The 22400-nt window shown below is 45.8% G+C and overlaps 1 protein-coding gene across 10 annotated transcripts in view; it reads right to left on the bottom strand.

Moving 5' to 3' along the window:
• disp (RND transporter family member dispatched) overlaps positions 1 to 22400 on the bottom strand; it is a 753128-nt gene that overhangs the window by 401250 nt on the left and 329478 nt on the right. For 2 of the 10 annotated variants that reach the window (XM_070096029.1, XM_070096025.1), the window contains exon 1: positions 5927 to 6024. The exons of the other annotated variants lie outside the window; for them this stretch is intronic. The gene's annotated coding sequence lies outside the window, so the exon portion shown is untranslated. Of the gene's footprint in view, positions 1 to 5926; positions 6025 to 22400 lie in introns of those variants that run through there. 10 annotated transcript variants of the gene reach the window in all.

The raw sequence follows: 22400 nt of genomic DNA, 5'->3' as shown, positions 1-22400 counted from the left end.
ATATTTGTCCACAATGATCAATTTTACAGGCTAAGTGTTGCTCTACCTCCCCCATGTTGCTCTACCTCCCCCCATGTTGCTCTACCTCCCCCCATGTTGCTCTACCTCCCCCATGTTGCTCTACCTCCCCCATGTTGCTCTACCTCCCCCATGTTGCTCTACCTCCCCCATGTTGCTCTACCTCCCCATGTTGCTCTACCTCCCCCATGTTGCTCTACCACCCCCATGTTGCTCTATCTCCCCCATGTTGCTCTACCTCCCCCATGTTGCTCTACCTCCCCCATGTTGCTCTACCTCCCCCCATGTTGCTCTACCTCCCCCCATGTTGCTCTACCTCCCCCCATGTTGCTCTACCTCCCCCCATGTTGCTCTACCTCCCCACTTGTTGCTCTACCTCCCCCATGTTGCTCTACCTCCCCCCATGTTGCTCTACCTCCCCCATGTTGCTCTACCTCCCCATGTTGCTCTACCTCCCCCATGTTGCTCTACCTCCCCCATGTTGCTCTACCTCCCCCATGTTGCTCTACCTCCCCCATGTTGCTCTACCTCCCCCATGTTGCTCTACCTCCCCCCATGTCGCTCTACCTCCCCATGTTGCTCTACCTCCCCCATGTTGCTCTACCTCCCCCCATGTTGCTCTACCTCCCCCATGTTGCTCTACCTCCCCCATGTTGCTCTACCTCCCCCATGTTGCTCTACCTCCCCCATGTTGCTCTACCTCCCCCATGTTGCTCTACCTCCCCCATGTTGCTCTACCTCCCCCATGTTGCTCTACCTCCCCCATGTTGCTCTACCTCCTCCATGTTGCTCTACCTCCCCCATGTTGCTCTACCTCCCCCATGTTGCTCTACCTCCCCCATGTTGCTCTACCTCCCCCATGTTGCTCTACCTCCCCCATGTTGCTCTACCTCCCCCATGTTGCTCTACCTCCCCCATGTTGCTCTACCTCCCCCATGTTGCTCTACCTCCCCCATGTTGCTCTACCTCCCCCATGTTGCTCTACCTCCCCCATGTTGCTCTACCTCCCCCATGTTGCTCTACCTCCCCCCATGTCGCTCTACCTCCCCTATTTTGCTCTACCTCTCCCCATGTTGCTCTACCTCCCCCATGTTGCTCTACCTCCCCCATGTTGCTCTACCTCCTCCATGTTGCTCTACCTCCCCCCGGTTGCTCTACCACCCCCATGTTGCTCTACCTCCCCCTCTATGTTGCTCTACCTCCCCCATGTTGCACTACCTCCCCCATGTTGCTCTACCTCCCCCATGTTGCTCTACCTCCCCCATGTTGCTCTACCTCCCCCATGTTGCTCTACCTCCCCCATGTTGCTCTACCTCCCCCATGTTGCTCTACCTCCCCCATGTTGCTCTACCTCCCCCATGTTGCTCTACCTCCCCCCTGTTGCTCTACCTCCCCCATGTTGCTCTACCTCCCCCATGTTGCTCTACCTCCCCCATGTTGCTCTACCTCCCCCATGTTGCTCTACCTCCCCCATGTTGCTCTACCTCCCCCATGTTGCTCTACCTCCCCCATGTTGCTCTACCTCCCCCATTTTGCTCTACCTCACCCCATGTTGCTCTATGTTGCTCTACCTCCCCCATGTTGCTCTACCTCCCCCATGTTGCTCTACCTCCCCCATGTTGCTCTACCTCCCCATGTTGCTCTACCTCCCCCCATGTTGCTCTACCTCCCCCATGTTGCTCTACCTCCCCATGTTGCTCTACCTCCCCCATGTTGCTCTACCTCCCCTATTTTGCTCTACCTCCCCCATGTTGCTCTACCTCCCACATGTTCCTCTACCTCCCCATGTTGCTCTACCTCCCCCCATGTTGCTCAACCCCCCCCATGTTGCTCTACCTCCCACATGTTCCTCTACCTCCCCCATGTTGCTCTACCTCCCCCCATGTTGCTCTACCTCCCCAAGTTCCTCTACCCCATGTTGTTCTACCTCCCCACATGTTGCTCTACCTCCCCCATGTTGCTCTACCTCCCCCCATGTTGCTCTACCTCCTATGTTGCTCTACCTCCCCATGTTGCTCTACCCCCATGTTGCTCTACCTCCCCCATGTTGCTCTACCTCCTCCCATGTTGCTCTAATTCCCCCCATGTTGCTCTACCCCCATGTTGCTCTACCCCATGCTGCTCTACCCCTATGTTGCTCTACCCCCAAGTTGCTCTACCTCCCCCCATGTTGCTCTACCCCATGTTGCTCTACCTCCCCCATGTTGCTCTACCTCCCTACTGAGATCCCCCCATGTTGCTCTACCTCCCCCATGTTGCTCTACCCCCATGTTGCTCTACCTCCCCCATGTTGCTCTACCTCCCCCATGTTGCTCTACCTCCCCCATGTTGCTCTACCTCCCCCCATGTTGCTCTACCCCACCCATGTTGCTCTACCCCACCTCCCCCCATGTTGCTCTATCCCACCTCCCCCATGTTGCTCTACCCCACCTCCCCCCATGTTGCTCTACCCCACCTCCCCCCATGTTGCTCTACCCCACCTCCCCCATGTTGCTCTACATCACTTCATGTTGCTCTACCCCACCTCCCCCCATGTTGCTCTACCCCACCTCCCCCAGGTTGCTCTAACCCACCTCCCCCCATGTTGCTCTAACCCACCCACCCCCATGTTGCTCTACCCCACCCCCCCATGATGCTCTACCCCACCTCCCCTATGTTGCTCTAACCCCCCCATGTTGCTCTACCCCACCTCCCCCATGTTGCTCTACCCCACCTCCCCCCATGTTGCTCTACCCCACCTCCCAGATGTTGCTCTAAGCCACCTCCCCCCATGTTGCTCTACCCCACCTCCCCCATGTTGCTCTATCCCACCTCCCCCATGTTGCTCTACCCCACCTCCCCCCATGTTGCTCTAACCCACCTCCCCCATGTTGCTCTAACCCACCTCCCCCCATGTTGTTCTACCCCACCTCCCCCCATGTTGCTCTACCCCACCTCCCCCATGTTGCTCTACCCCACCTCCATGTTGCTCTACCTCCCCCATGTTGCTCTACCCCACCTCCCCCATGTTGCTCTACCTCACCTCCCCCATGTTGCTCTACCACACCTCCCCCCATGTTGCTCTAACCCACCTCCCCCATGTTGCTCTACATCACTTCATGTTGCTCTACCCCACCTCCCCCATGTTGCTCTACCCCAACTCCCCCATGTTGCTCTACCCCACCTCCCCCCTGTTGCTCTACCTCACCTCCCCCATGTTGCTCTACCCCACCTCCCCCATGTTGCTCTACCTCACCCATGTTGCTCTACCCCACCTCCCCCATGTTGCTCTACCTCACCCATGTTGCTCTACCCCACCTCCCCCATGTTGCTCTACCCCACCTCCCCCCATGTTGCTCTACCCCACCTCCCCCCATTTTGCTCTACCCCACCTCCCCCATGTTGCTCTACCCCACCTCCCCATGTTGCTCTACCTCCCCCATGTTGCTCTACCTCACCCATGTTGCTCTACCTCACCTCATGTTGCTCTACCCCACCTCCCCCCATGTTGCTCTACCTCCCATGTTGCTCTACCCCACCTCCCCCGATGTTGCTCTACCCCATCTCCCCCCATGTTGCTCTACCCCACCTCCCCCATGTTGCTCTACCTCCCCCATGTTGCTCTACCCCACCTCCCCATGTTGCTCTACCTCCCCCATGTTGCTCTACCCCACCTCCCCCATGTTGCTCTACCTCCCCCCATGTTGCTCTACCCCACCTCCCCCGATGTTGCTCTACCCCATCTCCCCCCATGTTGCTCTACCCCACCTCCCCCCATGTTGCTCTACCCCACCTCCCCCAGGTTGCTCTAACCCACCTCCCCCCATGTTGCTCTAACCCACCCACCCCCATGTTGCTCTACCCCACCCCCCCATGATGCTCTACCCCACCTCCCCTATGTTGCTCTAACCCCCCCATGTTGCTCTACCCCACCTCCCCCATGTTGCTCTACCCCACCTCCCCCCATGTTGCTCTACCCCACCTCCCCGATGTTGCTCTACCCCACCTCCCCCCATGTTGCTCTACCCCACCTCCCCCATGTTGCTCTATCCCACCTCCCCCATGTTGCTCTACCCCACCTCCCCCCATGTTGCTCTAACCCACCTCCCCCATGTTGCTCTAACCCACCTCCCCCCATGTTGTTCTACCCCACCTCCCCCCATGTTGCTCTACCCCACCTCCCCCATGTTGCTCTACCCCACCTCCATGTTGCTCTACCTCCCCCATGTTGCTCTACCCCACCTCCCCCATGTTGCTCTACCTCACCTCCCCCATGTTGCTCTACCTCACCTCCCCCCATGTTGCTCTACCCCACCTCCCCCATGTTGCTCTACATCACTTCATGTTGCTCTACCCCACCTCCCCCCATGTTGCTCTACCCCAACTCCCCCATGTTGCTCTACCCCACCTCCCCCCATGTTGCTCTACCTCACCTCCCCCATGTTGCTCTACCCCACCTCCCCCATGTTGCTCTACCTCACCCAGGTTGCTCTACCCCACCTCCCCCATGTTGCTCTACCTCACCCATGTTGCTCTACCCCACCTCCCCCATGTTGCTCTACCCCACCTCCCCCCATGTTGCTCTACCCCACCTCCCCCCATTTTGCTCTACCCCACCTCCCCCATGTTGCTCTACCCCACCTCCCCATGTTGCTCTACCTCCCCCATGTTGCTCTACCCCACCTCCCCCATGTTGCTCTACCTCACCACATGTTGCTCTACCCCACCACCCCCCATGTTGCTCTACCTCCCATGTTGCTCTACCCCACCTCCCCCGATGTTGCTCTACCCCATCTCCCCCCATGTTGCTCTACCCCACCTCCCCCCATGTTGCTCTACCTCCCCCATGTTGCTCTACCCCACCTCCCCATGTTGCTCTACCTCCCCCATGTTGCTCTACCCCACCTCCCCCATGTTGCTCTACCTCCCCCCATGTTGCTCTACCCCACCTCCCCCGATGTTGCTCTACCCCATCTCCCCCCATGTTGCTCTACCCCACCTCCCCCCATGTTGCTCTACCCCACCTTCCCCCATGTTGCTCTACCCACCTCCCCCCATGTTGCTCTACCCCACCTCCCCCATGTTGCTCTACCCCACCTCCCCCATGTTGCTCTACCCCACCTCCCCCATGTTGCTCTACCTCACCTCATGTTGCTCTACCCCACCACCCCCATGTTGCTCTACCTAACCTCCCCCATGTTGCTCTACCCCACCTCCCCCATGTTGCTCTACCTCACCTCATGTTGCTCTACCCCACCTCCCCCATGTTGCTCTACCCCACCTCCCCCATGTTGCTCTACCTCACCTCATGTTGCTTTACCCCACCTCCCCCATGTTGCTCTACCCCACCTCCCCCATGTTGCTCTACCTCACCTCATGTTGCTCTACCCCACCACCCCCATGTTGCTCTACCTCACCCTCCCGATGTTGTTCTACCCCACCTCCCCCCATGTTGCTCTACCCCACCTCTCCATGTTGCTCTACCTCACCTCATGTTGCTGTACCCCACCACCCTCATGTTGCTCTACCTCACTTCATGTTGCTCTACCTCACCTCCCCCCATGTTGCTCTACCTCACCTCATGTTGCTCTACCCCACCTCATGTTGCTCTACCCCACCTCCCCCCATGTTGCTCTACCTCACCTCATGTTGCTCTACCCTACCACCCCTCATGTTGCTCTACCTCACCTCATGTTGCTCTACCTCACCTCATGTTACTCTACCTCACCTCATGTTCTACATCACGTCATGTTACTCTACCTCACCTCACCTCAAATTGCTCTACCTCACCTCATGTTGCTCCACCTTACCTCATGTTGCTGTACCTCACCTCATGTTGCTCTACCTCACCTTATCTCATTTCTAAACCCACTAGAGTATACCTACCCTTCCCCAGGATGCCACCCACAACACCCAGGTATCTACTTACTACAAGGTGACCAGGGACAGCAAGCGTAAGGATACATGTCCAACGTTTCCACCCCTGCCGGGGATCGAACCACGGACCCTCAGCATGTGAGATGAGTGCGGAACCAAGCAAGTCTGAAGCCGATCAGAAAAGACATTCTCCAATAATTTATCTGATTCCAACGATTCATGGTATTTTAACTATTTCAGTAAAAATTTTCAAATTAGCATAAACTCTGACAAAACTTAGAGGAAGTCATCTTGTGTGATGCGTCTTCAGTAATATTTTGAAGGTAATCAGAAGAAGCATTCTTTAGTTATTGAATAAAAAATGAATATCATTAGTTATTCAATAAAACTGGCAAATTGAGACTTAACCCAACCAACGGCAGTGTGAGCCCTGTGTTGAAGAAACCACACCAGTGGTGAAAATTTGAAGCCAATCAGAAGAGCCATTCTCGAGATATGCATGGATTCCAACGATTCCACGTTATTTTACTATTTTATATCAACAAGTGTGCTTGCACGCAAGCGAAAATTAATAGTTACTATCCTGGCTCTAAGACGCATCAGACCTCTACAACACAACTGTCCTCAAAGATCTGTTAAGTTATATCATGAATTAAAGAAAGATCCTAGACTTCACCTTATTAAACAGACAAACCAAATACGATAGTAATTATGGACAAGGTAGATTATAGCAGAAAAATGAGCATATTGTAAGAAGACGGGGGAACTTACGTACCTCTTAAGGTCCCCCTACTAGGATACCTAATTAACGTAAAGGATGTGACAGCTGCTCACTTTGCATTTATCAAGAAAATCGCAAAACTCTTTAAAAATCGTTCAGCGCAAACATACTTGTACTTATTCCCCTGTGGTTCCAGGGGTCGGATCCTAGTTCATTTCTCTGCATTTTATGGCCACTTGCCCGATAAAGGGTTAACTGTCGTGTATGATGTCACAGGATATTCCACGTGAGAGTATTATCAAGAGTTCAGATTTAGTAGATGACACGTATGATACGTGAAGGAAGCTTCCAGGGATCAACTACCCCGCACCCCGGTCCCACACCAGGCCTCTTGGATCTATCTATGAACCACAGCTCAGCTAGTCAGGAACTGATTTAGGGGACTTGTCAGTTCCCTATTCAACCAGAGGTTTGTTGGTATTTCTCCTTATACATGACGGGAGTGTTGAAGTGTCAGGGACCTCTGACTGCCATCGAGTTCTCTTAGTGTACTCGTGTGCTGGTTTGGGTCTAGAACTTTCCAGGTGTGAATTATGCACGTTAATCGTCTACATTCTAAGGAATACAGCTGACGGAGTTTTAAGTGTTCCCAGTGTACATGCTAGATTGAACATCTGACAGTATTTAAGTCTCCGCACTGTCGCTTGATCTTCAGATAGTTCCTAACTATGGAACTGAACTTCTCCAGGCTGAGGGACTGACAACCTCAAATTCTACGACTTCAAGGGTGATGGACTGATTACATCGTCTTCACATCTCTATTGTTCCTGTCTACTTTCTGTATTCGACTGAAGAAGCCTGTGTAGGCGAAACGTTTCGGAATAAAGTTACCTAACTCTTGCCTATGTGTCTTACCTACCAACATGCTAGATTGAATGTATGTACACAGTAATAGTTCTCTGAACGTTTTCCAGCTCAGAAGTATCACCCACCTTAAAGGGGGCCGTTATTATAGAGCAGTATTCCAACCTACAAAGATTATTATTATTATAATCAAAAAGAAGCGCTAAGCCACAAGGGCTATACAGCACCAACCTACAAAGAACAAGTAACTTCATGAGTTTCACCACTGGCTCAGCATCTCTTGTATCTCTACGTACCCATTTTATTGTTTTTCTTGTGGTAGCAACAGCAACACTGTTTTGATCCTTGAAAGCAAGATCTTCCTACATCATTATTCCCAGGTTTCACACATGGAACTTCTGCTCCAATAAATTATTGAGTTTATTTTGTACTCCGTTACAATCTTTATTTCCTCCATTTTTCCATAGCAGAGCAACTGAAACTTGTTCTCGTTAATCATGTTGCTGAGGCCGTGTGGGACACTTGATTTACATCCGCATGAATTCTAAAGATTCGCTGTCCTTCATGCTGTCTTCGACGGCCGACACTGGAAGAAATTCTAGTATCATCTGCAAAGGATGCTACCCTGCTATGATTCATGACCTTGTCAATGATGGACACAAGAATGCTGCACCTTGGAGATAGGTCACCAAACAGTATTTAGGTAATGTCAGGAAATGTGATTCTAACTTCATATTATATCACAAAGATCTTCATTAAATAGCTAAAATGAAGAAGTTCAGTGTTATATTATTACATATACCACGGTACTGCTATTACAGTGGAACCTCCTTTTTCGGCTGCTGCATTTATCAGCCGATTCATATTTAGGCGGAAATTTTGCTCCGTATTTCGGCCATTGCCTTGTATATCAGCTGTATTAGACACTTAACCCACCTCCCCCGAGATGCCGCGCTTTGGCGAGTCAGTCTCCCTTTGTTGGCGAGTAAGCATATACTCTGTGTATTCATCCAAACATATCCTTAAAAATCTATTGCTTTTGGTGGTTTTTTATTAAGTGTGACTGTGAAATAAGTCACCATGGGCCCAAAGAAAGTTCCTAGTAAAGTTCCTTTGGTAAAGAAAGTGAGAAACACGATGGAATTTAAGAAGGAAGTAATAGAAAAACACCAAAGTGGTGTGTGGGTGCTCCAGCTTGCCAGGATGTATGGCAATAACAAATCAACAATCACTTCTATCCTGGCAAAGAAAGAACAAATCAATGAAGCTGATGTGGCGAAAGGGGTAAACATGTTAACAAAAAAGAGATAAACAAATGAAGAAGTGGCGAAGTTGTTGTGAATCAGGAAAAAACAGTTAGCAGGAGATAGTGTTTCAGAGACGATCATTTGTGAAAAGGCAAGGCGGTTGCATGCCGATCTCGTAAAGAAAATGCCTAGTACTAGTGATGATAGTGAATTTAAGGCCAGCAGAAGCTGGTTTGACAGGTTTAAGAAGCGTAGTGGCATACACAGTGTTGTAAGGCATGGGGAGGCTGCAAGTTCTGACAGACGTGCAGCTGAAAAATTTGTGAAGGAATTCAAGGGGTATCATCTACTCATGTATTTATCCAACCTATTTTTAAAGCTACACAACGTTCTGGCCTCTATAACGGTACTTGGGAGTTTGTTCCACTCATCCACAACTCTATTACCAAACCAGTACTTTCCTATATCCCTCCTGAATCTGAATTTTTCCAACTTAAAACCATTGCTGCGAGTCCTGTCTAGGCTAGATATTTTCAGCACACTATTTACATCCCCTTTATTTATTCCTGTCTTCCACTTATAAACCTCAATCATATCCCCCCTAATTCTACGTCTTTCTAGAGAGTGCAGTTTCAGGGCCCTTAGTCTATCCTCATAGGGAAGGTTTCTGATACATGGGATCATCTTTGTCATCCTCCTTTGTACATTTTCCAGAGAATTTATATCCATTCTGTAATACGGTGACCAAAACTGCGCAGCATAATCTAAATGAGGCCTAACCAAGGATGTATAGAGTTGAAGAACAACCTGAGGACTCCTATTATTTATGCTTCTTGATATGAAGCCAAGGATTCTATTAGCTTTATTGCGAACACTTATGCACTGTTGTCTTGGTTTCAGATTACTGCTAACCAGAACTCCTAAATCTTTTTCGCAATCCGTAATATTAAGATCTACATTATTTAGTTTATATGTGGCATGGTTATTGTCCTGTCCAACATTTAGAACTTTGCATTTGTTTATATTAAACTGCATCTGCCACTTCTCCGACCACTGCATCAGTCTATTCAAATCTTCCTGGAGTGCTCGAATGTCCTCGTCAGAATGAATTCGACGGCCTATTTTGGTGTCATCGGCAAACTTGCCGATGTCGCTCTTTATGCCCTCATCTATGTCGTTTATGTAGATTGTGAACAGCAGGGGGCCCAACACTGACCCCTGTGGAACACCGCTCGTGACGCTTCCCCACTCTGATTTCTCCCCATTTATGCAAACTCTCTGCTGCCTATTTGTCAACCATGCCTCTATCCAGGAAAAAATTTCTCCTCCTATTCCATGTGCTTTAATTTTCCTCAATAGTCTCTGATGTGGGACCCTGTCAAAAGCCTTACTGAAGTCCATATACACAATATCATATTCGTTACCATGATCTACCTCCTCAAATACCTTAGTGAAAAAAGTTAATAAATTCGTAAGGCAGGAACGTCCCTTTGTAAAACCATGCTGAGATTCGTTGATTAATTTATGCTTTTCAAGGTGGCTACGAACTGCCTCGGCAATTATTGATTCCATAAATTTTCCCACTATGGAGGTTAGGCTTATTGGTCTATAGTTCGAAGCTAAGGACCTGTCACCTGTTTTGAAAATAGGTATCACATTTGCCATTTTCCACTTATCTGGCACCATGCCAGTTTGTAGTGATATGTTGAAAAGATTAGCCAAAGGTGTGCTAAGCTCCTCTTTACATTCCTTTAGAACCCTTGCATACAGTTCATCAGGGCCTGGGGATTTGTTAGGTTTTAATTTATCTATTTGCCTAAGGACCATGTCACTTGTGACCCTAATAGTGCACAGTTTATTATCGTCCTGTTCTACATAATTTATCATTACTGGAATATCACTGGTATCCTCCTGTGTAAAAACTGAGAGGAAGTATGTGTTAAAAATTCTACACATTTCCTTATCACTGTCAGTGAGCTGACCCGAGGAACTTTTGAGTGGGCCTATCTTGTCCCTGATCTTACTTCTGTATACCTGAAAGAATCCTTTTGGGTTAGTCTTCGATTCTCTTGCAACTTTAACCTCATAATCTCTTTTTGCTTTTCTAATTCCCTTTTTTATTTCTCTCTTTAACTGAATATATCGATTTCTTAATTGCCCCTCTCCTCTTTTGATTTGCCTATATATGCCTCTCTTTTGACCAATCAGATATTTTAATCTATTGTTCAACAAGGGTCAATTTTGACGAAACTGATTTCCCTATTTGGAACATAATTTGACTGAGCAGCTAGAACTATGCCCTGGAAAGCATCATATCGGCAACCATCACCACCTACCTGACCCCTAGTCAGGTCATTCCAGTTCAGCCCACCTAAGTAATTTTTCAGTCCTATGAAATCAGCCAAGCGAAAGTCAGGGACGGAGACTTGATTGCCATTATTAGGGGAATTCCATGATATGTTAAAACTGAGTGATTTGTGATCACTCTCCCCAAGCTCATCATTAACCTCAAGATTATTAATTAGTGTTTCCCTACTGGCAAGAACCAAGTCAAGGAGGTTATTTCCCCTAGTTGGCTCTGTCACAAACTGTTTTAAAAAACAATCCTGGATCGTATCAAGAAAGTCACCCGACTCTAAATTTCCTGTCAAATTGCTCCAGTCAATCTGTCTATAGTTGAAATCTCCCATTAGCACAACATTTTCGTATGTAGATGCCTTACGAATTTCGTCCCATAGAAGTTTACTGCACTCCCTATCAAGATTTGGGGCCCTGTAAATCACACCCAAAATTAGTTTTTCTCGGCCCTCGAGAAGCTGTAACCAAACAGATTCAGTGGCTGACGCTTCTAATTTAATATCTTGTCTAACACAACAATTTAAATTGTCTCTGACATACATCGCTACTCCACCACCTTTCCTGTTGACCCTGTCAGTGTGGAATAATTTATAGCCTTGTATGTGACATTCAGAGGGCATCTCTCTATCTTTCAGATTGAGCCAGGTCTCTGTTATAGCAATAATATCTATGTTTCCTGCACTTGCAATTAATCTTAGCTCATCTATCTTATTTCTAACACTCCTGCTATTAGTATAGTAAACCTTAAGGGAGCTAGTCCCTTGCTGCCCTCTGCTGTCCCCCTTTGTTTTCTGACCTGTTCTAGTGTCTTTATTTATAACTTCATGCTGAATGCCTTTTATACATTTACTGTTTCCAACCCTAGTGTTGCAACCTGCTTGTTTCCCACACACACCCATACCTCTATCTTCCATCAGTTTAAAATCATAGGCATTTCACCAATGGCCTTCTCAATCGAGTCTGCAAGTGCTACCACCCCTGCGTCAAAGAGGACCTACATCACGGAGGAGGAAAAGGCACTGCCAGGACACAAGCTTATGAAAGACAGGCTAACTCTTATTCTGTGCTAACGCCAGTCGAGATTTCAAAGTGAAGCCTTTACTCGTGTATCACTCTGAAAATCCCCAAGTGTTCAAGAAAAACAATGTCGTCAAGAGTAAATTGTGTGTAATGTGGAAAGCTAATCATAAGGCATGGGTCACGAGGCAACTTTTCACTGACTGGATCCATGAAGTGTTTGGCCTGAGTGTGAAAAAATACCTCCTGGAAAATAAATTGCCACTCAAGTGCCTCCCGGTAATGGACAGTGCTCCTGTTCATCCTCCAAACTTAGTAGACCAATTGTCTAGGGATTTCCGTTTTATAACAGTGAAGTTCTTGCCTCCTAACACCACTCCTCTCATCCAGCAAGTCATTTCTAACTTCAAAAAACTCTACACAAAAGCAGTGTTTCAAAAGTGCTTTGAAGTGACCCCTGACATTGAACTGACTCTAAGAGAGTTCTGCAGGAATCACTTCAGTATTTACAACTGCATAAGCCTTATAGGTAAGGCTTGGCAGGGAGTGACTTCCAGGACTTCGAACTCTTCTTGGACACAATTGTGGCCAGACTGTGTCCTCCAGAAGGATTTTGAAGGGCTTGAGGCTGACCCTAACCCTGTCGACCCTCTACCTGTTGTTGAATCTATTGTGGTACTGGGGAAGTCCATGGGGTTGGATGCGAGTGGCAAGGTTGTGGAAGAGTTGGAGGACCACAGGGAAGAGCTAACCACCGAAGAGCTGCAACACCTTCAACTGGAACAGCAACAGACCACAGCTGAGGAATTTGCTACAGAGGAGAAGGAAGAGAGAGGGAAGAATGTGCTTTCTTCAGTGGTTAAGGACATGTGTGCAAAGTGGAATGAGTTGCAAACTTTTGTGGAGAAATATCACCCTGACCAAGCTGAAACAAGCCATATCTGCAACATGTTCAGTGACAAAACCTTGTCCCGTTTTAGGAAAATCTTAAAGAGACACCAGAAACAGAGCACTCTGGACAGTTATTTTGTGTGACAGGGACCAGTGACTCTCAAGCTGGTCCTAGTGGCATTAAAAGACAAAGAAGGGAAGTAACCCCAGAGAGGGAGTTGTTACCTAAAGTCCTTATGGAGGGGGATTCCCTTATAATGCAATACACAAATAACCCGCACATAAAAGAGAGAAGCTTACGACGACGTTTCGGTCCGACTTGGACCATTTACAAAGTCACACTAACCAGAAGTGGAGCAGGACGGCTATATATAGGCAGGAAGAGGTGGTGGTAGTAGTAGTAGTAGTAGTAGTAGTAGTAGTAGTAGTAGTAGTAGTAGTAGTAGTAGTAGTAGTAGTAGTACAAGAATGGTATATAATAACGACAAGATGAAATTAAGACACATTCGCAACACCCGGGCATCTCTATCGTAGACGTTTCGGCATCCAGCCAGCCACTGGATGGCGAAACGTCCACAACAAAGACACCCAGACGCCACAAGGAGAACAAACATAATGCAATGAGAACAAAACAAAATTTCAGGAAACCGTCAGGTTTCACTTGTTGAAGTCTAGTTTACCGCGGTTTGGGTCACGTGATCCAACCTTATGACGGGTCAACAGACTCACAGCGAAGCGGTCTGCTCCCTGATCTAGCCCTGACTACTGATCATATATCTGTTCTCCTATAGATTCACTCAGGTCGAATTTCCTTGAGAATTAGACTTAGAGTTGACTCATAGTTCACTCAGTATTGTTCAAAAGGCTGATTTATTCATGTTCTCCGGCACTCGAGCAACCTCTGAGATGTCTTTCAGACAATATTGCGGTTTCTATTTTCTTTAGGATATGAGACAGTGGTGGTGTTGAACTTTCCACATTCAAACAGTTGATATCAAGACGTTGTCTTGTTGAGGCAAAGTCTTTGATGTTTGTGGAGACTCAAATTGTAAAGTGTTATAAGCAGTCATTATGATTAACGTGGTACTTCCATAATATATATATATATATATATATATATATATATATATATATATATATATATATATATATATATATATATATATATATATATATATATATATATTATGAACTCATTACTTGGACTTAGTTTCTTTAAAATAAGATTATTGTACATACAATATTAAGTTGTTATATTATGTAAGAAGAGAAGAAGAAAGTATTGTATTCAAATACTTTACTATGAAATACCATAAATTTTAATTTTATTGGATTTAGTTTCCTAGTAGAAACTAAAACATAACCCCTACATTCTAAGAGACACTAAGATAACTTTCGTTCCAATACCTTGTTGCCTGTAAGGAGCGATCTTTGTTACTGGCCAAATACTAACGGAGTTTCTTTATAGAATCCCAAGGAATAAATATTTCGCTCTTAAATCCCTTACTCGCAACAAAGAATGAGAAACAAAAGTGGGGTGAAGAGAGTTTTTCACGTGGCAGCCTTCGACTTCACTCTGTATGCTACTACTCTCTGGGTTGTATTTAATTTAAATATTCACCTGCCCACTTTTCCACTTGCTTCCTTCACAAGCAATTCGTGCGCAATCACACCATAAACAAACTTGTCGAAGGCTTTTGCCTTAAACCCATTGCTGCCCTGGATTATGTATTTTTTTTATTATTCCATGTGGTTAGCAGTCTCGCATCTTAGAACAACTTCAAAGTTTTTGGTAACATGTGAAGTTAGCGCTACTGATTTACTGTTTTTTTCACAACTGCTTTAATTCCACCCATGGCTGTGCCAATGCATTATATCGGTTAGTATCGGCTAATTTTGATTTCGGTATCGGTCTAAAATTTGAATATCAGTAGTGATATCGACAAAGCTGTTTAAGAAAGCACGTGAGCACACTTCCTTTCCTCGACGTTCTCCAGTGCAAGTCTCTTCAAAATGTACGGAAAACTTACCGACAAGGATGATCTTATACGCTTCTATTCACACTATGATACTCGCACTAAGAATGGGGTCCATACTGATTTCTTCTTGAGGGCTATTCGCATCTCCAGCCCTTGTGTCCTTGAAGATGAATGTACCTACATAACACAAGCCTTCATACATCTTCATTTTCCGTCTTTCTGCATTCGGAGCTACAGACTTAAGGCACAAGCTATGCTAAATAAATCCCCCACAGAACATTTCTCCAAACAGTTCACAGTGTTCCCGTATGGTGATGTTGCCCCGAATGCCTGCCAGGTGCTTGCTAAAGAACAATGTCAATGTTTCCACCATGAATACATTCTCCATCAAAGATCTCACTATTAAGCTAAGTACTACACTTTTAACTTCCACAGTAAGAGTTTACACCATTCCCTGTGGACACTGTCCCAAGAAATATGTAGGGAAAACAGGCAGAAATTTATCAGTCTGCCTAAATGAACAACGATGCCTGCAAGAGTGGCTTCTTTAAGAACGCCTGTGCCTCCGCAGAAACTCCACGGGACATTTGACGAGTTGGAATGAGGCACAATTGAACCCAACAAGACTAAGCTCAAACTGGAGAGGAGTCTCCTCCTTCTTCCTCTACTGGGGAAAGTAGATGGAATCCAGGACGGGGTGGCCCTGGCTTGGATACTGAGGATTATAGTGCAGTCCCAGAACCTGCAGAAATTGACAACACACCTCCCAACAATTCTCAACCAAAGGTGAATTTGTGCAAATATTATGCTTGGGGCATCTGTAAGCATGGAATAACAGGGGAAAAAAATGGGACATGCAACTTTGACCATCCCAAAAAATGTAGCGACCTCCTGTCTAAAGGAGTGTGTCGTTCTTCTTCCTGTACTTTCTTTCACCCAAAAATGTGCCACTCCTCGGTCCTCCAGAAGCAGTGTTACAACATCGAGTGCCCTGCATACCATCTAAAAGGGACCAGGAGGCACAGACCCCACAAGACAAACAATAGTAGCTACGACAACCCAACTCCAGGTGATTTTTTAGTGGCAGGAAACGAAAAAAGAAAATGGAAGAAAATAACAAAAATAGTCCACCACCTTGGAGCCTTGTTGGACTGGAGGCGCAGCCAGTGGCCACCCATGGCCCTCCAGAATTACAACTACTGATGCCAATAACAAAATCCCCCCAACAAACACAGAATACAACCTCGTTCATATTTGCTAATATACAGGGCCTTAAGCCATCCACCAACAACAAAATACCTTTTATCAGTGGACTTCTAGTGGAGTCTAATGCAATGTTTGCAGCCTTCACAGAGACTCACACAAAAGATCACTTTGACAGTGAAATATGGATAAGTGGTTACAACCTTTTTAGATGCGACAGAAAAAACAGGCAACAAGGGGGGGTAGGCCTGTATGTCAAAGAGTCCCTTATCTGCACGGAGTTGCTGAACACCACAAATGAGGTAGTTGAAGTTCTATCAATAAAGATCGAGAACCAAAACCTAGTCATTGTGGTTGTATACAAGCCACCAGATGCAACCTCACAACAGTTCAAGGAACAGCTACTGAAAATCGATTACTGTTTGGAAAACCTTCCAGCTCCATCCCCAAACATCTTACTGCTTGGTGATTTCAACCTAAGGCATACAAAATGGAAGAATGTAGCAAATAATGTTATAGCTGAAACAATCCCCGGAGGTAGCGCAGATGAAAGGTCACACACACATGAGCTACTAAGTCTCTGCGAAAAACACACCTTAAGCCAGCAGATAGTGGAGCCAACAAGACTAGAAAACACACTTGACCTTATCTTCACAAATAATGAGGACCTGATAAGAGACATAAGAATATCAAAAACAACTAATTCTGATCACAATCTAATCGAAGTCCAGACGTACATGCATAGGGGTCCTGAACAGCAGAATGCATGTACCTGTGAAGGTGTCTTCACAAAATACAATTTCAACAACAAGAACATCAACTGGGACCAGGTAAACCATGTCCTAAACGAAACATGTTGGGAAGATGTCTTAAATGAGATGGATCCAAACCAGTGCCTTGAAAGGATCAACTTCCTGGTAGCCGAAGCATGTTCTAGGCATATTCCCCTAAGAAAGAAGAAGAGCAGGAGTAAACTGGAGAGAAAAAGACGCTCCCTCTACAGAAGACGACGAAGAGTCACTGAGCTCCTCAGGAGTGCTAGAATATCTGATACACGAAAGGAGGCGCTGACCAGGGAAGTGGAAACTATCGAACTTAAGCTAAATGACTCTTACAGGAACCAGGAGAGGCAGGAGGAGCTTAAAGCTATTAGTGAAATTGAAAGAAATTCAAAATATTTCTTTTCATGTGCCAAAAACAAGGCAAATACCACATCTAGTATCGGGCCCTTACTCAGACAGGATGGGACTTACACAGATGACAACAAGGAAATGAGTGAAATATTGAAATCCCAGTAATCGGTCTGAGGATCGACGACCCAAATGATTTCTTCATGAATGAGCCTCAAAACTCCATAAATGTATGCCAGATTTCCGACATTACCCAAACTCCGATAGATTTCGAAAAAGCCATTGACAACATGCCTATGCACTCAGCCCCGGGCCCAGACTCGTGGAACTCTGTTTTCATTAAGAACTGCAAGAAACCCCTCTCGCGTGCCCTAAGTACACTATGGAGGAGGAGCTTGGACATGGGTGAAATTCCACAGTCACTTAAAACAACGGATATAGCCCCACTCCATAAAGGTGGCAGCAAAGCATTAGCTAAGAACTATAGACCAATAGCTCTGACGTCCCACATCATAAAAATCTTTGAAAGAGTGCTAAGAAGCAGGATTGCAAATCACCTGGATTCCCAAAATCTGCACAATCCAGGGCAACATGGGTTCAGGGCAGGTCGCTCCTGCCTCTCACAACTACTGGATCACTATGACATTGCCTTGGATGCACTGGAAGAAAATCAGCAGATGTAATATACACAGACTTTGCAAAAGCATTTGACAAATGCGATCATGGCGTAATAGCCCATAAAATACGTGCTAAAGGAATAACTGGGAAAGTGGGGAGATGGATCTTCAACTTCCTAACAAATCGAACACAAAGAGTAGTGGTCAACAGAGTTAAATCGGAGGCTGCCATAGTGAAGAGCTCTGTTCCACAAGGCACAATACTCGCCCCCATCTTATTCCTTATCCTCATATCAGACATAAACAGAGATGTACACCACAGCACCATATCATCCTTTGCGGATGATACTAGGATCTGCATGAGGCTGTCATCTGCTGAGGACGCGGTTAACCTCCAAGAAGATATAAACAAAGTTTTCCAGTGTGCAACGGTAAACAATATGATGTTCAATGAGGACAAATTCCAACTACTCCGTTATGGAAAACTGGAGGAGATAATAACTAGAACAGAGTATACTACTGACTCCGGCCATACAATAGAGCGGAAAAATAATGTAAGGGACCTGGGAGTAGTAATGTCTGAGGATCTCACTTTCAAGGATCACAACAGTGCCACGATCGCACGTGCAAAGAAAATGATAGGATGGATAATGAGAACTTTCAAAACGAGAGATGCCAAGCCCATGATGATCCTTTTCAAATCATTTGTTCTCTCTAGGCTGGAATACTGCTGTACATTAACATCTCCATTCAAAGCAGGTGAAATCGCAGATCTAGAGAGTGTACAGAGGTCCTTTACTGCACGTCTAAGTTCTGTCAAGCACCTTAACGACTGGGAACGCTTGGAAGCACTTGACTTGTACTCGTTGGAACGCAGGAGGGAGAGATATATCATAATCTACACTTGGAAAATCTTGGAAGGAATGGTCCCAAATCTGCACACAGAAATCACTCCCTACGAAAGTAAAAGACTGGGCAGGTGATGCAAAATGCCGCCAATAAAAAGTAGGGGCGCCATTGGTACACTAAGAGAAAACACCATAAGTGTCCGGGGCCCAAAACTGTTCAACAGCCTCCCATCAAGCATTAGGGGAATTGCCAATAAACCCCTGGCTGCCTTCAAGAGAGAGCTGGACAGATACCTAAAGTCAGTGCCGGATCAGCCAGGCTGTGGCTCGTACGTTGGACTGCGTGCGGCCAGCAGTAACAGCCTAGTTGATCAGGCCCTGATCCATCGGGAGGCCTGGTCATGAACCGGGCTGCGGGGGCGTTGATCCCCGGAATAACCTCCAGGTAACGCTGGAATCACGGGACCTCATGGTCTACCTAACGCCATCCCAATAAAACTCACTGGCATTTTCATCATGTCACTACATTTCTCTCACACCTCACTTCCAACTTGCATATACTGTTATTCTTCAAATGTTAGAAGTGATCAGAGTCCCATCAACATTTTCTAATATGTCTAGTGCTTGCTCACGTGCGTTTTTAAATAATCGGTATTAGTATGGGCTAATTTTGACGGTATCGGTATCGGCCTATAATTAAATATCGGTAGTAGCAAAACTGTGGTATCGCCACCTTTGTGAGGTGTGAAAATATCAGCGGTTTTCGATAACTGTGGGATGACACTTGTGTCAGGCTCCTCCATAAAATACTAATAATACTAAAATACTTATAATTTTCGATGAAGATGGAGTGAATTAGTTGAATTGGCTCTCTGCCCCAGACCTCTGTGCACGCACCCCTCAAGGAAGGTTCCTTGATGTTGGTGAGGGGCTCTTGATTTAGGGAATTGGATCTGTGCTCCAGTTCCCCGAATTAAGCCTGAATGCCTTCCACATCCCCCCCCCCAGGCGCTGTATAATCCTCCGGGTTTAGCGCTTCCCCCTTGATTATAATAATAATAATAATCTGTGCACGCAGGCCTGTACCTCGACTATGTTGTGGCCTGAGACCGTTATGTCACGGACCAGGTCCTCAGTGACCGTAAATATAAGGCCCAGGGTGTTTCCCAGTCTGGTGGGTTCAGCAGACTGCAGACTTAAGGCGAAGTGACTGCAGAATTTTAATCACTGTTTTGAGTGTAACTGTTCTTTCCAGAGATTCTATCTCTGCTTTTATAGTCCTTAATACATTCTTCCATTTAAGATGCCTCAAAACTGAAGACCCCAAGCAACACGATATTTGGAACAGTATTTGATAGATTTTCCAGACAGTGCTGGATCACCATTAATTATTTGTTGAACTGCTGGGATGGTGTTTCCGGTGCTTTATGCATAAGAACAACGAGGTCCTGACTTTCTTTTTTGATTGCCAGAACTTTACTACATCATTAATGGTGTTTAGTAACTCAGTGCATATGAGTGATTTAATATATGGTATAAATAACAGAAGTGTAGAATTTGTGCATGACACGAATAATGGAAGAGTGTAAATTTAGTGCATGACACACATATATATTCAGTTAAAGAGAGAAATAAAAAAGGGAATTAGAAAAGCAAAAGGAGATTATGAGGTTAAAGTTGCAAGAGAATCGAAGACTAACTCAAAAGGATTCTTTCAGGTATACAGAAGTAAGATCAGGGACAAGATAGGCCCACTCAAAAGTTCCTCGGGTCAGCTCACTGACAGTGATAAGGAAATGTGTAGAATTTTTAACACATACTTCCTCTCAGTTTTTACACAGGAGGATACCAGCGATATTCCAGTAATGATAAATTATGTAGAACAGGACGATAATAAACTGTGCACTATTAGGGTCACAAGTGACATGGTCCTTAGGCAAATAGATAAATTAAAACCTAACAAATCCCCAGGCCCTGATGAACTGTATGCAAGGGTTCTAAAGGAATGTAAAGAGGAGCTTAGCACACCTTTGGCTAATCTTTTCAACATATCACTACAAACTGGCATGGTGCCAGATAAGTGGAAAAGGGCAAATGTGATACCTATTTTCAAAACAGGTGACAGGTCCTTAGCTTCGAACTATAGACCAATAAGCCTAACCTCCATAGTGGGAAAATTTATGGAATCAATAATTGCCGAGGCAGTTCGTAGCCACCTTGAAAAGCATAAATTAATCAACGAATCTCAGCATGGTTTTACAAAGGGGCGTTCCTGCCTTACGAATTTATTAACTTTTTTCACTAAGGTATTTGAGGAGGTAGATCATGGTAATGAATATGATATTGTGTATATGGACTTCAGTAAGGCTTTTGACAGGGTCCCACATCAGAGACTATTGAGGAAAATTAAAGCACATGGAATAGGAGGAGAAATTTTTTCCTGGATAGAGGCATGGTTGACAAATAGGCAGCAGAGAGTTTGCATAAATGGGGAGAAATCAGAGTGGGGAAGTGTCACGAGCGGTGTTCCACAGGGGTCAGTGTTGGGCCCCCTGCTGTTCACAATCTACATAAACGACATAGATGAGGGCATAAAGAGCGACATCGGCAAGTTTGCCGATGACACCAAAATAGGCCGTCGAATTCATTCTGACGAGGACATTCGAGCACTCCAGGAAGATTTGAATAGACTGATGCAGTGGTCGGAGAAGTGGCAGATGCAGTTTAATATAGACAAATGCAAAGTTCTAAATGTTGGACAGGACAATAATCATGCCACATATAAACTAAATAATGTAGATCTTAATATTACGGACTGCGAAAAAGATTTAGGAGTTCTGGTTAGCAGTAATCTGAAACCAAGACAACAGTGCATAAGTGTTCGCAATAAAGCTAATAGAATCCTTGGCTTCATATCAAGAAGCATAAATAATAGGAGTCCTCAGGTTGTTCTTCAACTCTATACATCCTTGGTTAGGCCTCATTTAGATTATGCTGCACAGTTTTGGTCACCGTATTACAGAATGGATATAAATTCTCTGGAAAATGTACAAAGGAGGATGACAAAGTTGATCCCATGTATCAGAAACCTTCCCTATGAGGATAGACTAAGGGCCCTGAATCTTCACTCTCTAGTAAGACGTAGAATTAGGGGGGATATGATTGAGGTGTATAAATGGAAGACAGGAATAAATAAAGGGGATGTAAATAGTGTGCTGAAAATATCTAGCCTAGACAGGACTCGCAGCAATGGTTTTAAGTTGGAAAAATTCAGATTCAGGAAGGATATAGGAAAGTACTGGTTTGGTAATAGAGTTGTGGATGAGTGGAACAAACTCCCAAGTACCGTTATAGAGGCCAGAACGTTGTGTAGCTTTAAAAATAGGTTGGATAAATACATGAGTAGATGTGGGTGGGTGTGAGTTAGACCTGATAGCTTGTGCTACCAGGTCGGTTGCCGTGTTCCTCCCTTAAGTCAATGTGACCTGACCTGACTAGGTTCGGTGCATTGGCTTAAGCCGGTAGGAGACTTGGACCTGCCTCGCATGGGCCAGTAGGCCTTCTGCAGTGTTCCTTCGTTCTTATGTTCTTATAAGAGAAGAATAAAGATTAAGCGTATGACACGATTAAGAGAAGATTGCAGATTTAGTG

The sequence above is a fragment of the Cherax quadricarinatus genome, chromosome 52 (genome assembly GCF_038502225.1).
Source record: "Cherax quadricarinatus isolate ZL_2023a chromosome 52, ASM3850222v1, whole genome shotgun sequence".
NCBI classification, from domain to species: domain Eukaryota; kingdom Metazoa; phylum Arthropoda; class Malacostraca; order Decapoda; family Parastacidae; genus Cherax; species Cherax quadricarinatus.
The sequence above is the reverse complement of the archived record's forward strand: the minus strand, read 5'-3'. Positions and strand labels throughout refer to the sequence as shown.